Source organism: Pocillopora verrucosa, chromosome 2, assembly GCF_036669915.1.
Source record: "Pocillopora verrucosa isolate sample1 chromosome 2, ASM3666991v2, whole genome shotgun sequence".
NCBI lineage: Eukaryota > Metazoa > Cnidaria > Anthozoa > Scleractinia > Pocilloporidae > Pocillopora > Pocillopora verrucosa.
Genome location: NC_089313.1, coordinates 12,984,410 through 13,001,736, shown reverse-complemented (window position 1 = coordinate 13,001,736; position 17,327 = coordinate 12,984,410). Strand labels below are relative to the sequence as shown.

At 36.4% G+C, this 17,327-nt stretch overlaps 1 long non-coding RNA gene across 1 annotated transcript; it reads left to right on the top strand.

Moving 5' to 3' along the window:
• The first annotated feature begins 964 nt into the window (after nt 1–964).
• On the top strand, nt 965–9,670 carry LOC131768989 (uncharacterized). Its single transcript, XR_010716751.1, has 4 exons — nt 965–1,047; nt 5,486–5,741; nt 7,800–7,851; nt 9,422–9,670. It is a non-coding gene; the product is annotated as an uncharacterized lncRNA (long non-coding RNA).
• Nucleotides 9,671–17,327: the final 7,657 nt, after the last annotated feature.

Below are 17,327 nucleotides of genomic sequence, written 5' to 3'. Positions count from 1 at the left end.
CGTATTACGTTGACTTGAAATCGTCCATCGTTTCATCAGTGGACTACCATGTTCTTTATTTCATGTTTTTTTCTTGAGATTTTGGTGATGATTTTTTGACAAATTATCTTCAGTGGGTCGCAAGAACAACAAGAAATTCAATAAAACCCTTACACACGATTTCTTGGTAGATAAAATTAAAGAAACAATGACGAACAGAAATTAAGAATTTGTTCATGCTTAGCGTGCGTATAATCGAGTTATGGATGCACGCGGGAAGTTTGGAGAGCACGAAAAATGCGTAAGAGTAGCTCGAGGCGCAGCCGAGAGGAACTCTAGCTTTATGAGTGCTCTCCAAACTTCTCAAGTGCATCCATAACTCTATATACACACAGCTAAAAGTATGAGCAAATTATTCTATAACAGAGCGACAACAAGGATCTGTGCGAAGAAGCAAAATTTGCTGCAGCTGGTCTATCAACAAATTTGCGAAACTTGCAACTTGCGAGTTTTTTTCGGCTATATTTTTGTTGCTTGTCGGATCAGGACCTAAAAGGTCAATGCCGATAGAAAAATTAGGCAGTTCTTCGCTGGTTTCTTCCATATTTCAAAGAGAAGGAAAACTGCACTGCAGCTTAACAAAACGGAAACTCTGAAGCCAGGTAAAAAAATGCTCAAGTCATATTATTTACGCACGGGCGTGTGTAAATAAAGACTTTGTTCATAGCGGCTCAATAGGACTTATATAGGGCTAGCACGCTACATTGTAAAGACGGTTTGTCGAAACTTTAGATAACTTGAACCCTTTGGAACCAGCGTCCCTTCGTTCGTGAAACGCCTTTCGCAGAAACCTTCCGTTACCGAAAATATTCCCTGTCCTGAAGAGGTCTAATGAATTGGGTTCTTCTTTTTAACAATCCCAGACCCGTAGTCAATGAGTCCGTTCCTGTATACTGATTTTAATATAAACTCCAAAAAGAACATGGCGGCGTTTGCGGCAGCCCAAAAGTCATCGATCTACGGCTCAGAAAAATTGCTATTCAAGCTAATGGACGTTTCTCCTTGGAGGTAAATATTTTTAAGGATTAAAGAAATACAAAACAAAACTAAAAAAGAAGTGCACAGAGAACAAGCTCGGGTTGAAACTGTGGCACTGATTCAAACCGCGTCATGAAGGTGAGTGTGGAAATGGGTAATTACTTTCTGAGGACCTGCTTGCCTTCCATTTGACCCCTCCTCCATTTGTTTTCTGTAGACTTCTTTATTATTCTTGTGATCATCATATTATGCAAAACAACTCTAGCTCTGAGCAATCAGAGAAATTGGTATTCAAACCAATTCTAACCCATATTTTACTACTAGTCTACTACTACACTAAGTGAATTGGGAGAGTTAACTGATCATACATGGCTGATCATGTAAGGGGGTTAGTCTCTAAAGAAACAGAGGTGCTGCATCGGTGGGAGAGTGTAACAGGGTAACTTAGTAGTATCAACTGAGTTGATATAATGTAAATTGGCCACCGCAGAGTTTTAAAGATGACGTCTCGAGCGTTAGTCCTTCATCAGAGCTCATCGTCATTCGCTCTGACAAAGGACTAAAGCTCGAAACGTCAGCTTTGAAATTAAACTTTTTACGGTGCCCTATTCATATCATCAACTCAGTTGATAATACTAAATTACCCTGATTATGTTCAAAAGCAAAATTCTTCTTCTCACAAGACACCACTACCACAAGGAATGGACCATATTGATATCACTCTAAAGATGGCATGCTTGACGTTTTGGATTACTTAGTTGCCACCTCATACTCCAGACTCTGGAGTATGAGGTCTGCAAGAATCTTAACTCTTATTATAAATGGATGCTGGTAAACTGTCTGGAGGTTAACCTGTGATTTACTTACTTGCCCATCCTGCATGGGGAGTGGCAATATTTTTCCCTCCCCCTCCCTCTTAAGGTGGCTGGTAACAGTTTCCAGTACTTTTCAAGACTTATGAGTTTGATGGGTCATTATAACCATTCTATACTGGTTGACGCCAAAATCATGGTATCAACAAACTGCCCAATCATCGGGGAACAAGTTGCTGTTAATTTCATGGCACAATAGGTTACCATAGCAACAATATGGCCTGCTAAAAACACCCTTAATTTTAGCTTTAAGCGCTTATAACTCAAAAACGAGCTTGGTGACCCCATTTTTTATTATCGAATTGTAATTAACATGATAAGATGCAACTTTTTGCAAAGTTTAAAAAAATTCTGCGGTTGGGGTTCAGAGCCACCTTAAATTTTCGAAAATTAACAGCAACTTGTTCTCCGATGATTGGGCAGTTTGTTGATACCATGATTTTGGCGTAAACCGGTATAGAATGGTTATAATGACCCATCAAACTCTAAGTCTTAAAAAGTACTGGAAACTGTAACCAGCCACCTTAATGGTATGTAAACCAGGTTTAATTCTGTCCTAAGCTTGTCCTAGTGATAAGTCAGTAATGGCAGAGATCTCAATCTCTAGTTATCCGAAATCTGGAGATAATTGATTTTGTATTACATTTCCACTCACCCCCTTCCTGTTAAATTTGTTCTTAAGCTACTCTGTGTCAGTCTCCCTCCATACTTAACAGCCTCTCACTACATCAAAGGACCAGATATATTTCCTCAAAGTAAATCAGTTACTTTTCTCGTCCTTCACTTTACATGTTCTTCTAACATTATGGTATATTCTAATCAGATACTTTATCTTAGTTCATAAATAGATTTGTCGCTATATACCAAGTAGTTCTAATTTCTAATCTTAGGTGCAATTTGATGTTTTGTACAAATCTTTGCTCTTAAGCTGCTTACTGTGTTCAACCCACAATTTCACAAGAGCTCCCTGTTTGCTGTGCTACCTTTTCACATATCTCTCCTTCTTCACAGTGTTTTCTGTTACTGTGACTCCATTTCAAGTGAACCAGGGCTATCAGAGCTGTCTGTTCCAGCTCATTTGCTGTTCAGAACCGGTGAATAAAATGGCTTGAAGTATTGGAAAATCATTTGGAAAGGGGATGGGGCATGGTGATTGGGAAATTTCCATGCATCATGGTGAAAGTACAGTATGCACATTTGAATGAAATTCCTACCAATCCCAGTTTGTTCATAAGATAAATCAATTAGTGGCAAGTATATAAGTAAAGGCTTTTTACCTGATTCTCTCTGAATGACAGGCCAATCACTTGTTGTTCACTTATAGCTAGTGAACATTAGGTTTATAAAGCTTTTGATTGGCTTGCTGATTGACAAGCTGAGAGCTGTGCCACTTCATTGGCTAAGAGACTGGCCAACTGATGGATTTATCACTTGATTGATTGATCCAATGAATGACTGAAAGATTGTTTCTTGATATGCCTACTAATTGACTGACAGGCTGAAACTTTCCCTATGAAGTTGGTTCCTATTTTAGGATTTGAATTTAAAGAAGCTGTGACACAAGATTTAGTGTAGTAAATTTTACAAAAAAAATTTCACAAGATCAGGAATTTTTGACTTAGTAATTACCAGTAACCTATCACTTGATACTCTTAACTTTGATACGATGCTTGTCCATGAATTGACTGTTTTTTTTTCAACCGGAAAGGTTTTTATCTTGATTGGTTTTTTTTTTGATGGACCACGAGGCCAATCACTTCATTGACTTACTTACTCAACGGCTGATTGTGAGGTGTGCTGTATGACTGTTTCTTTTGCCAATGAAAGGCTTATCACTTGACTGGCATAATGACCAACTGACTGATTGGTTTAACATTTGACTGGCTGTGACCATCAATAGGTTTAGAACTTACTGAAAACTGATGTTTGATTGAACATATGCAAGGCTTATCAAATGGCTGGCTCACTGGCTGACTGACTTCATAACTGACTGACTGATAGACCAACTGACCATTTGAATGACTGACAAACTCATTCAGCCAATCATTGACTGACTAACTGACTGACTGATTAACCAACTGACTGTCTGGAAGACTGACAAATCCACTGACTGACTAACTGACTTACTGATTAACCAACTGACTGTCTGAATGACAGACAAACCCATTAATAGTCTCACTTATTTATGGAACTATAGTTGTATATGGTAGAAGATTTACCCCTTGAAAGAATGGTAGGCTTAAAGGTTAATTGTCTAACTCTTGAACTGACTGCAAACTTTTTACTTAACTGGTTGGAATATTGACTAGCCAAGAGGCCGATGACTCGATTATTCCAGTGATTAGCTAACTGTGAGGCTGATAGCTTAATCTTCTAACCTAATGATGTATTGATTGGCTTATCAATTTATTGGTAAAATGAGTGAAAAAACTGGTCAGGTTAGCACTTGAGTGGGCTATTGATTGACTAACTTCTAGATTCATTACTTAATTGTCCAATTTAATTGATTAATTGATAAACTCAACAATTGATTGGTTTATTACATTCATTCGGAAATAACTGGTGAACCTTGTTATCTGATTGGCTCTCATTGGTGCGATTCATTCACGAATCGCACCATGTTTTGCTCTAAATCGCAACATGTTTTGCTCTAAATTGCAACATGTTTTGCTCTAAATTGCATCTTTTCCCCAGCCACTGAAGAAACTTTATTAAAAATGCAACAACAAATCGCTTGTTTGAACAAACCAATCAAATTGCAGGAAACTAAAAACAACTTTATCAACTTTCTATAAACCAGCTCACCACTGGATCAATAAAACATTTGTCCAGACTAAAACATCCTGTATCTGAGTGACTGAATTTTTCGATTTCAAAATGGTTGTAATAAAATGGTAATCGAACTTCGTGTCTTGCAATTTTGGTCTGAAATCATACTTATACGTCTATGATTTCAGACAAATTGCACTCCATTCATTTTAATTACCATTATTTACCAATTAACTGACTGGTTCGCTTAGCACTTGATTGGTTCACAGATGGACTAGCATTATCAATTTGAAAAGCGAACGCTGCATCATTGTCCCACAATTAAAAGAAGTCATCCATGGCAGATCCCGACGTTTAACTACTACGCATGGTCAAGCGATGAGGTCGAATTGTTACCTTTGACTTAAATGTTGATATGGTTGATTGTCCAACTTCTTTTGAATTTTTTTTTCGGCGCGCTGTCATTGGCGCGTTTCGATCTTCATACCAATGTTGTTCTCCCATAGGTCTGATTTTTCGTTTAACGTTTGTTGTACTTTGTTGTACGTTTAACGTTTGTTGTACTTTTTAATAAGTTTTATTTTCTTTAGGAGAACGTAATAAAACTTCCCCCGCGGTTTTCCTTTCGAGCTGCTGTTTGGACAGTTTTTGGTTTCTTTCATCTTAAGAATATATTTTACGTAACGTTATTGATTTGAAGCAAAATTTTCGTTGGCGTGTCTCTTTAAACCTAACCGGTGCCTCCCTTTCGCGTAGCTGATGAAATACCCGCGTGCATTAAGAACTAAATTCATTTACATTGCAAATTTTCCGTTTTGTTCATTTAGAATGCAGTTTGATTCTTCACATCTTCAAGGAGTTTGAAAGTTGAGGTTCTTGCGATGAGAATTCGACGAACATAGCTCTTGAATACCAAGGTTTCTCGTTGCCTGTCATGAAGTACATAGAAATTCATCCACTTGGAGTTTTGAATCACGTTCTTCGGAAGGAAAGTCGCGAACCGATGGAATTGGAGGCAACCTTGGTGAACATGATCATGGTGTGAAGCGGAGACGAAAGTCAAATGGCTTATTTCTGTTCATGGTATGTAAGAAAGACGTGTTCATTTTGCTCACGAAAGAAATAAGGATATTCACGTGTTTTAAGATATCGCTTCGCATGCAACTTTCCGAAAGCTTTCTTGCACGTAAGGGGCGGCAAAACCGCTAATGCATTCTCAACCAGCATCGTTTAACCCTTTAACTCCCATGTGAGACCAAGACAGAATTTCTCCTTACAATGTCAATACAATATCAATCAGGCAAGTGATGAGAATAAATAAAAGCATCAATTAAGGGACTATAAGGCGATCCAATACTAATTTCTCCAAAGTAACGTTACAAGAATTATATAGCAGACCGTAAAGAGGATTACTGTTGAGATCACGGGAGTGGAAAGGTTAAGAGAGGGTCAGCCAGGGACATTTTCTCTATTTTCAGTGGCTCAATTAATTTTACACTACAAGCTGTCGCTCTTCAAACCATGGCTGATACATTTTCGTGAGAGGTTTGCGATAAGCTTTTAAACGGAGAGTCACATATCGGGAAGGAAAGCAGGGGGGAACCTGTAACCGACATACTCTTTTCATTTCCTTTTTTTTTTTTCAAAAGTAAGCTTTAATACGCCATCCGAAGTATCGCTCAAAACAAAGAAATCTCGAGGGGAATTATTATAATCGACCAGGCTAATAACCAGATAAACTGTTGGCTAACCTGTGGATGAGTCTTAACCCTTTAAATCCCAAGATCTCATTAGTAATCCTCCTTACTGCCTGCTATACAATTCTTCGGATGTTACTTCTGAGAATTTGGTATTGGATCAACTAATAATCCCCTAATTGATACTTTTCTTGATTCTCATCACTTATCTTTTTGATTTGGTATTGATATTGTGAGGAGAAATTCTGTCTTGGTCACTCATGGGAGTTAAAGGGTTAAATCAGGAAGGGAGGGGAGGGGGGAGAAAGGGGATATATAGTCGATTTATGTCTACATCTTATTCCTGTTCTGGTAATTAAAATAGGTAATAAGGGCTGAAGCAATGCTGGAAAGGTAAAATATCATTAATCGAGTCATATCTATGTCAGATCAGTTTATATCCATAATATTTGAAGATCGTTGGAGAGTATTGAGTCTTATAAAAGAGAGAGATTATGATAACCCACAAGCCTCGTATTGTCTTAGAACTCATTCATTGCCATCTTGCAGACCTCAAAAAGCGGTTATTAAGCCGTTTAAATCAGGAACAGTGATCAAGATGTTTTATCTTTATTTAGTGCAAGGTTACACATCTGTAAAGCGAACATTAAACATTTCACTTTACACTACCAAGGGCCAAAAATATAGAATGCTTTATCCCCTTTAGTCACCTCTTCTCAGAGTTGATCGTCCTTCAAAAGAAAGTTTCTTGATTTTCTCAATTATTAATCAAAATACAACAAATTTCAAACAAACAAACAAACAAAAGAAAAACAACAACAACAACCACGAAATTCAACAAATAAACAATACAAAAATAAAAACGAACAGTCGTCAGAATTTGTCATGCTTTTCAGCTTGCCACCTGGTATTTTAATTCATTAATAATTTACTAGAGAAATTTTTAATATAAGCCCCAGGGCTTCTTGAGGTCTCCTCACCACTTATTCTATATTTTTAATCTATTCTTTGTTAAGTTAATGGTTTTCAATAAACTTGAACTTGACTTGATTAAATTAGCGTAATGGAGTGTTTTTCGGTTGAACGGTTGAAACCAAAGTAGTCGCAACAGCCAATCGGAAGAACGAAATTTTTCATAGGGAGCCAATAAAAACTCGGTATAGATACAAACAATCTGGCTGAAGCGCGGGAAAACGTCTGTGACTGAGTCAGCAATGGTTATAGTTTTGCATCTGATAAGTTAAGAGATTAGCGCGAAGTTTCTTGACCAATCATAGAGCGTAGTGAAACGAAAGCAATGCAATTCCGGATCGCTTTTGACACTCAGTTGAAGATTGCTTTACCAAGTATTCGTGTTGTGAGATTCCAATAAATGAGTTTCACCAGAAACTATGTGAACTCTCCTATTACTTGCTATTCTAACTTGTCATTCTTCTTTCGACAGGCAGATGGTGGACGTGAACAGACTGGACGCGACATAACGTATTCTTAACAAGGTGAGTTGGTTGTTTTGAATAAATAGTTATTACTATTTAATTTCTTCTTAAATCTTAATTGGATAGATAACAGTACATGCAGATCGCTATCAGCATAAAGTAGTTTTGACAAGATGTGTCTTTAAAACTTCTCTTTGGCTTCCAAAACTGATTGGCAACACAAATTAAGTAGAAGAGTATTGTGGAGACCCGATGTACGAGCTTTTGACCATAGCTCATGTTTTTTTACGAATTATTTTGTTCCTTTTGAAAATCACGGTTTGCTTCGAAGTCTAATTTTCTTCTGTGTTTTTTTCTTGGTATTCTACGCTGCATTTCCTTCAATCGTCTCTTGGAATATCTAGAATTTAAGTTTACCATGGAGAAATATCGAGTTTAAGCGTGACGTTTAAAGCGAACTTGGATGTTATTCACTCTTCCTCAGATAGATTTGTTTGTATGAGGAAAAACTGTTTTCAGTAATAAAGAAAAACAAAACAAAATAAAACAAAGCAAAACATTTGTTTAAAATATCAAGGGTGCGAAATTAAAAAGTATACACAAGAGTTGTTACTTGGATGTTACTCGCTCTTCTCCGTATAGATTTGTTTGCTAGTGCCGAGGCAAAAAAAAATTTAATAGAGAAAAACAGAACAAAATAAAACAAAGTAAAACATTCGTAAAATATTCACGAGAGTTTTACTGATGTGGAGATGTTACATTTGAAACTTTTATCTTTGAAGTCTTCGATGAAGTCAAACGGATGTGATTATATGATTTTATTGTATATCAGTAAGCATATGGTCAGCACTCAGACAGATTTCAAGTAATATGCTGGCAGTCTTGATTTTATTTAATTTTGTTCAAAAGTTTATGAGTTTTATTATGTTTTTGAAAAACCAAATATTAAAAGTATGCTCCCGTCAACACCCAAAATGCACTTTTAAATTAACATGCCTTGACGCCTCCTACGTTAAGCATCAACTGATGTGCATTTTGGTCGACTCTTGCATGTGGAAACACATCTTTTCGCAAATGTTAAAATCCTGTTAAAAAATGTTAAGGCTTCCTGGCACGAAACGTCGCTGTTATGTTCGAATAAAATTAAACAAAGAAATGTAATTGAGCTGAGCAAGAAGGAACCTATGAATTTTGCTTCATAGCAAGGAGAGTTGAGTCACCTTTAAAACAATCAAAACTTACGTTGTGAAAATTGTGATGCCAGAATTCTTCTTTGATCCGTGCATGTCACATATAATGCAAGGAAATCTCCACATCTTTCAAGAGATAGAATATTTGATTTACCGGGCGCACAGCAATCTGCATGTACAGGTTACATTTTGTTATCTTTGTAAATTGTCAGTAATAAGAATGAAGAGGATAATCGAAGAAGACGAGTATGAAAAATTCCGTGACTTTCCTGGCAAGTGTGCTTACGAAGCAATATTCGGATGACGGTAAATTTTGAAATTTGCACTGATTAATCAGTACGCTGAACTTGAATTTGACGTTGACACCAGATGGCGAATCTTTGCTAGTTTATTAAATCTTAAACGTGTTATGGTTGATGTATTTGTTCGTTCTGTTGAAGGTTTCTTAATGGCGGAAAGCTGAACTTCAAATCAAGCACAAGTTCGTGTGGATGAACATTTTGCAGCTCCAAAACAAGTTCAAAGCAGAGGTAGAAAAGATATTTTACAAGAGCTCAACTTGAAGTCGAAGAAAACCCTTGCTAAATTTGTTTCGTTCGCTTTGCCAAAACCTCGTTCCGATTTTAGTACTAATTTTGTTTCGTCGTTCCATGTTAATTTTCAACGGAAATTTTTTTTCTTAGTGACATTTGTTTAATAGATTTTATTTTTCCCGCCGAAAAAACTTGGAAAAAATAAAGGCGCCCAAAATAAGCATGCGCCGATTATTTTTTTTCTTTTCGAGTGATATTTAAGATTTAATTTCTACGTTGTTATTTAATAAAAGTCACTAAACTCAATAGTGTTGTATGTTCATTTCTTTATTGCGTTATCTTCATTTTTCATCTATGAAATTCTTCAAGTCAAATATAATAAAAATATTTTGTCTTACAATTGTTCTATTCACATTAAAATCCTTAATTCGATAATTAAACTTCAGTTAATTAATCATAAAAGTGTGAAGAAAAATTCGTTCAAATATATACTAAGACTTTTGGCGGGAAAATTTGGTAGAATTTGCACTGAGTTTCCCCTGACAACATTTTCGTCACAAGATTCAAAATGGATTCCCTTGAATTTTTCCGCCAAAATTCATGTAATCATCTCCTTGTGCAATTCTTTCTTCAAGCAACTTTTTGAATAGCCTTTGGTTTTAATTTCTGTACAACGTTTGACCAAATTCTTGCTCACTTATTACAAATCTTAAGAAAGGATTTTCTCTCCGAGTAATTTCAGTCTTTAAATATTTTTTCTTTTGCACAAGATGATGTATACAAATTACATTCAAGATAAGCAACATGGCAAGCTATGATTCGCATATAAGTTTGACTCACAAAATACCTAAAGCTTGCCATGTTGCTTCAAACCAGATCTTTTTCAGCCATAATTTTTTTTCCTTTTTTTGGGATATTTTCACAGGACAAATGTTTAACGAAAGTGGTGTTTTATAATCAAAATGAACTTTCACGTTCTCTTTTTGATGGGCCAAGCTAACTGTATTTTACTTTTGGTTATAAGTGATTAAGACAATCAGGCGATTTCTTGGCCTCAGTATGCAAGTCACTGTTGTAAGATTCTGGTTGATTAAATTCTCATTTTTTTTCAATCAATTCAATTTAACTTATGGCTGAAAGAGGTCTTCCTAAATTACAAATAGTATCATAAAACCTAACGTCTGATTCAAAGAATATTTAGAGTAGACATTTCATGCGCATCATGCTACATTCAGTGAAAAATTCTTTAAGATTTATACTGATCAAAATCATGACGACAGTCGACACTTAATTCCGTTCCTTTTCGCTTATTGAGTTGAGAAATGACCTATGCAAACAAAGCTAAAAGGAAAAAAATAATTTAAAAAACTGAAAAAAGTGCTTTCTCGAAAAACACAATTTGATCTTTTAAACTTTCAAGCTTGCTGTTCTTTTAAGATTCAAACTGTTTTTTTTTAATACCTGAAAAAAACTGAGGTATTTATAACTTACGGCTTCCACTTTTTTCTTTCGTTTGAAATTTCATGGATATTTTTGTTTATTGACAACTCTTTAACTGAACTGTGTTTTGAAAAGTAAATCGTAACAAATTTCGTAGTCTCCGCGAGATACGAGGAAACGTTAATTGAAATTTTGATTTAAATTTTTTTTATGCAAAAAGTTTTTCACAAAAAAATCGGCAATTCTCTCAGCTATGCAGTGCATATGATTTGGCGTATTAAAGATCCATTTTGAGTCTGTATACTTTCTCAGAACCAGACATAAAGGTTTTATGAACTAAAGCTGTAACATGACAAATGACAAGAGAACGTTGGCAAATCGATCTCCCCTGACACTCGTTTCAACAGAAAACCCAGTACTTATATTGAAAAGTGATGGGGGTATGTTTTAGCCATTTGCGTCGAGAGTCATCAGCGTTTGTCTGTTGAAATAAGTCAGTGTAGTTCGTTCGATTTGTTCCTTTTGCTATGTCATAGTGAAGTTAGTCCCTTTATTGTTCAGCGTAGGTACGTATAATATAATATATTCTGACATTCGTTGAGAATTGTCCGCTAGTGAACTAGTTGTTCAAATGCAGTCGATCAATATAGTTGGTGCTGTATGTCAAATATTTGAGCTGAGTCTCAGTCACTGTCGTTGGTTAGCAGATGTTCAGTTAGTCTTGTGACGAGTTTGCCAGTCTCTCCGGTGTAAAGTGTAGAGTAAATTTCCAATTAGTTGCGGCACATTTTCTTATGAGATTAATCTTTTTCTTAAACATCGGTCACTGATGTCGTATATTTGTTGGGTCAATCTCGGGCGTGCCCTCAACGCACAGTCTTGTAAATGTTGTCCTAGCAGTTGAGCTGTTTTCGTATCAGTACGATCAGAGGTAATGTGGGTGTTTCGTCCAATAAAATCATTTATGTTGTGATCACGTTTTTGATATCTGTTTTTTTAAGTTAACTGTTTGGTGCGTTGTTTGCCTCCAATTCGTAATCAAGTTAAAAGGATGAGATAACATCTCTTTAACTTGTCTGGTGAGCATTATATCGGCGTACTGTTCGTCGATATCAGTCGTTGTGTATGGCGGTGAAAGTATCGTTAAAGTAACCAAACTGATATCCAAGAAGCAACAGCTAAATGGCCTAATTCTTTCACCCCAATGAAACAAACTCTATTGAATGGTTTTCACCAATGTGCAATGTCCTGAATTTATTTCATTCTGTTGTCTTCTTCCATGAATCATTTTCCCTCTAAACAGAAATAAGCGAAAGAGTATTTGGTGAGTTGTTTAATGTCGAACGTTTTAAATAATCTAACAAAAACAAAGTGGAAGGGCGAGTTTAATGAGGTGGCAGAACTTGAGACGCTAAAACGATGGTGTCAGGGACACTGACGAACTTCATCACAAAACACATTTGCGAAATTGTACAAGACAATTCCTCCGCGAGTTTAGAAGAGCATACCAGTGCCCAGTGCCATAAAACTTCAGAAACACGTGGCATGTGGCAAACGTGCCAAGCTGTTTTTTTCTTCTAAAATTAACCAAAGATGAATCATTTCTCTCTTGCTAAATATTACACAGCATTTGTTGCAACTAGAGACTGGTGCACGTTTTCTCTGCCATACGAACAAAATAAACGACATTTCTTCGAGAGTAGCTTCAGTCGAAGGCGAAGAATGAAGCGAACCGAACGCGCACTAACTGTTAAACTTTGCTCATTACTCTTACACTAAGTGCAATAAAATGAAACTAGCAACTTTGAAATCTTAGCACAATGCTCACCTTCAGACAGCTTCAGTCTTGTTCCAACTTCAAACATGTTCTTGGTAAAAACCGTCCTCACAGTAACACGTCCTCACCCGTCCAAAGCCTGTTTGGTTTGCGAGAAAGTTGGAATTTTCTATGAATATGGAATAGAGAAACAAACCAATCAGGGACGATTTCGTCACAAATATGACAAAATTTTTGTCTCCACGCCCTTTTGGGAACGTATCAGAAACCTCAAAACAATTCATAATGAAATAAATTAGTAGAAGAAGTACGAAATTAACGATGACTTTCACTAACGCAAATTGTGAAGTTTTTGAAAAACGTACACTCTTCATGAACTCGAAGAAATTTAAAAAAAATTATTTTCAGAAAGGTCTGAAATGAAAAGAGATAAAAAAAGGAACAAGCCAAAAAGATAAAAAAAAAACCGAAGCAAAACAAAATAAAAACAATTGACAAGTTCACCGCACAAAGGATTTAATTCCCAGCTGGGACCGCTAACGCGGTCGGTTGCTCTACCTACTGAAATGCGAGGAACTTGTCTGAAGTCGAACCCAAATTTTAAGTTTACATCTAAAAAGTGTACGGATCAACTCCAGAGGCACGGCGAAATTAAAGTCTGTCGACTTACATTTGTAGTTGTTATTGACTATCAGCCATCTCAATTTATCGTTAGCAAATTTCAAAGTGTTTCCTAATTAAAAGTTTCGGTTAAAAGCAATAGATTATAAAATTTTTATAATCTCTTGGCTTAACATACCATCAATTCGAAAATAAAATTGCGTTATCTGAAAAAAGAGAGTAAACTTAAGATTTCAAGCATTTATTGTTAGCAAGACAGGAAAGAAAAAGAGAAAAAAAATAGACAAAATACAGTAAAAAGAACAGAAAAAAAAACTTGACAAATTTCCCAGGAAAGGATTCCTAGCTGAGACCGCTTTCGCGGTAAATTGTTCTACTCACTGAGCTGCGGGGAACCTGTCTGCAAACGAGCTTTAATTTTATGAAATTGAGAAGTTCCCCAGGAAAGGATTCCTAGCCGAGACCGCTTTCGCGGTAAATTGCTCTACCCACTGAGCTGCAGGGAGCCTGTCTGCAAACGAGCTTCAATTTTAAGATATTGACAAGTTTCCCAGTATAGGATTCCTAGCAGAGACCGCTTACGCGGTAAATTGCAAATTGCTCTACCCACCTTGCTGCGGGGAACTAGTCTGCTAGGAATTGCAAATTTTTAAGTCTTTATGAAACAAGTGCTCAGCGCACAGCTGAGATAAACTCTAACAAGTGTAAAGCGCATTGCGAGGATCAACCCTTTAACTCCCAAGATCTAATTGTTAATTCTCTCCTCTGGCTGCTACAGATTTCCTTGTAAATAAGTTGCGAGAATTTGGTGTTAGATCAAAATAACAACTTCTACCTGATAAGTTTGAATAGTTTCATTACCTGTATCCTGGATAATGAATAGATTTTATAGGAAGAGGTTACGTGTTGATCACCTCTGGAAGTTTAAGGGTTGAAGAAGTAAAATAGCATTAAAAATTAGTAATAGTAACGCCTGACAAAGATAAACCAAACAAATAAACAAACAAATAAGCAAAAAAGGAATTTAAAAAATGAAAAAATTTACATGCTCATCGCGTTAGGACTTGATCCTAAACTCAGTTACACCGCTAGAGCAGTAATATTGTTGGAAGTAAATTTTCTAACACTCGTCGTTTGATAGGTTAATTCTTCTTTATTCTCTTTCTTCACAAATTGATACAACGGGGACTAGGTTCTATCTGACAGGGAAAACTAGAGTCTCCGCTTATAAAGGTGACACTGCGGATGACATTTCTAAGCCGTCAATCTTCTTGTGTCGTCATCGTACCATCTCAACTAGCGAATCACGCTTGACTATGTATTACAGTTCCCACATACTGGGTATGCACCTTCGAGTTGTTTACACAGTAACAAAATCAATTTCTACCTTAATTTTTCAATTCTTTGCGGTTGAGATCGGCCAGAACAGAAACGAGATCGCTAATATAAAAATTACAAATAACCTTGGTTCAGAGTATTATTTATACCTGAAAGGGTATCTTATGAGAAAACCACCCTTAAAGATTGTTACATAACAACATCTTGGTCACAAGAGTTAAAGAAGAAAGGCGCTCACAAGTACCGCCCCCAAATTGCTTCTTGTTGCGAAACATGAGGGGTATCACCTGTTTACACCTTAAATTACCTCTGGGGACAAGAAGGTGTCGAACGCGACCTATTACCAGGGAGATTTACTCTTCCTGGACTAACAAATTAACTTAATTAGGAACATGGCTTATCATGAGTTCCATGTCAACCACAAGATCAAAACGAGGAAAACGTGATTAAACTCACTGGGAGAACGTGACCAAACTCACAAGAAGAACGTTACCAAACTCAACCTTTAAGATAAGACCACCAAGAAGGAGTACGAAGTAATCAACCTGCCCTTTTTATGATTTGCATTAAATGACTTAAAATAATATAATATTTCCATTCCTTTTCCCGACACCAATACAAGGAAACCCTTACGATATTGTAGATTAACTATAATTGTAATTTCATCATTTAACAATATGCTCTACCAGCAGAACTGTGGTGTAAATTCTAAGTTTATAGGTCACAGGTGCACTGCGCACATGATGGATAAACTTTGGAAAAATATAGAGGTACAAGCTGCATATTGCGTAAATATGATGTTGTTGCGAAGAATCAGCGATTTCGAATATGCCTATACCCAACAAGTTCATTATCAACTGTCCGTTGACATTAATCCTACCTGTTGGCTTATATGTGACGTTAACATCAAGCTATTTCATCGTGTTCCAATAAATTTCTGTTTTATCATTTTTGTGAGACATGATACTGGAATTAAAAGGCGGCATAAGAAAACAACAAGCACAGATAGGATTTGTAGTGGAAACAAACAAAACAAACTAACAAAAGAAAGAGGACTGAAAGAAGCGATTGTGACAAAAAGCTAAAATCAAAGGGCGCCTGTTGCCAACTCCTGGATAAAGTATTAAAGAGATATATACTTGTAAAGTTGCCATCAGTAAACTAAGGTGTTAAAAAAAGATAGAAAGTAGAACCATTGCAAGTATAGAAATGATAGTATTTGATTATGTGATGGAAACCCCCCGAAGGGGGGGTACATGGGTCATTTTTTTTTGCTCTTGACTCACAAACTCTTCGTGATCCTCGCAGCTCCTCGTTACGTGAAACATTAGAAGTCCATTTCAATTTAGTAAATATCGAAACAGCCGCGTGAAGGCAATAAACATCGCGACGATCGATGCAATCGCAATGGCGCCAGGACTTCGGACTACTTCGGAAGGACAGATCTCTAGTTCGTGGCCGACTAATTAAGACTAATTACGAAAGTCCACGCCAATTTGAATATCCCAAAGTGCCCACAACAACTCGTTCCTACGCTGTCGCGTATCCAGGAGTTAAAAAGGAGAACAAAAGAAACAAGACCACTAACAAATTTCCCGCGCTTGAATTTCAATATTAGTTGACAACGCTTACGCGGGGAAATTGCTTGGCTATTAAGCTGTGCATTACTTACCTAAAATCACCAACAAATTATTACTTTACAACGGACAAGGATGGAACCCTTGAAGAGTGGAGAGGTAAAGGTCTGTTAACTTGACTTATGTAGTTATCATTTAAGATCAGCCATTTTATTTCATCGTTGACTCATTCCATCGTCTTCCGATGCAATCCAATCTTTGGTCAAAAGCTGAACATGACAACAAGTCATATATACTTACCTTATATATAAAAAAATTAGACCACTAAATAAAGACATCAACCTTTATCGATCGAAAAGTGTGACAAAGAACACAAAACAAAACAAAAAAAAAAGCAAAAACAAAATCATAGTAGTTCACCTAACAAGGAGTTATGCCTCGACTGTGACTGCTTTCTCGGTACGATGCTGCGAAAATTATTCGACAAATGAATTCTTCGCGCACTTTTCCAAACGACTCTAATAGGAGTTACAATTAGTGCTTATACCTTCATGTGACTGTATTCAAGTCCAAAAGTCGGTGTTTGCTAATGATTGCTAGTACTGATTCGGCCTGGCCACCACATCCCTAACTCTCTTCAACTGAGTCATCGACGGACTAGGCTACAACTAGAAATGATCTTAAAATGTTTGCAACTTGGGCGGGCATAAGCTAAAAATAAAAAGTTATTCATATTTTGTTTCGGATAGCGCGAAGGGTCACAAATGTTCTAGGAAAAATAATAAAAAAAAAGATTTAGTGCCCCATCTCTTGAAAGAAACTCATTAATGCGATAGAAAATTTGAGTATGAATAATAATAAAAATAGAAAATAATAGTTTGTTTTACTCAGGCATCGATGCTCACACATGGTTGAAGAACAATTTACAAGTTAAAACTAACTTTAAGTTATAAACTGACCTGAACTTCAATTCTGTAAGGAACATACTGATATGAAATGGAGCTTGTGGAAGGTAGGGAAAAAAAGGAGATGTGATTTCAGTTATGACTAGAGAGATCAC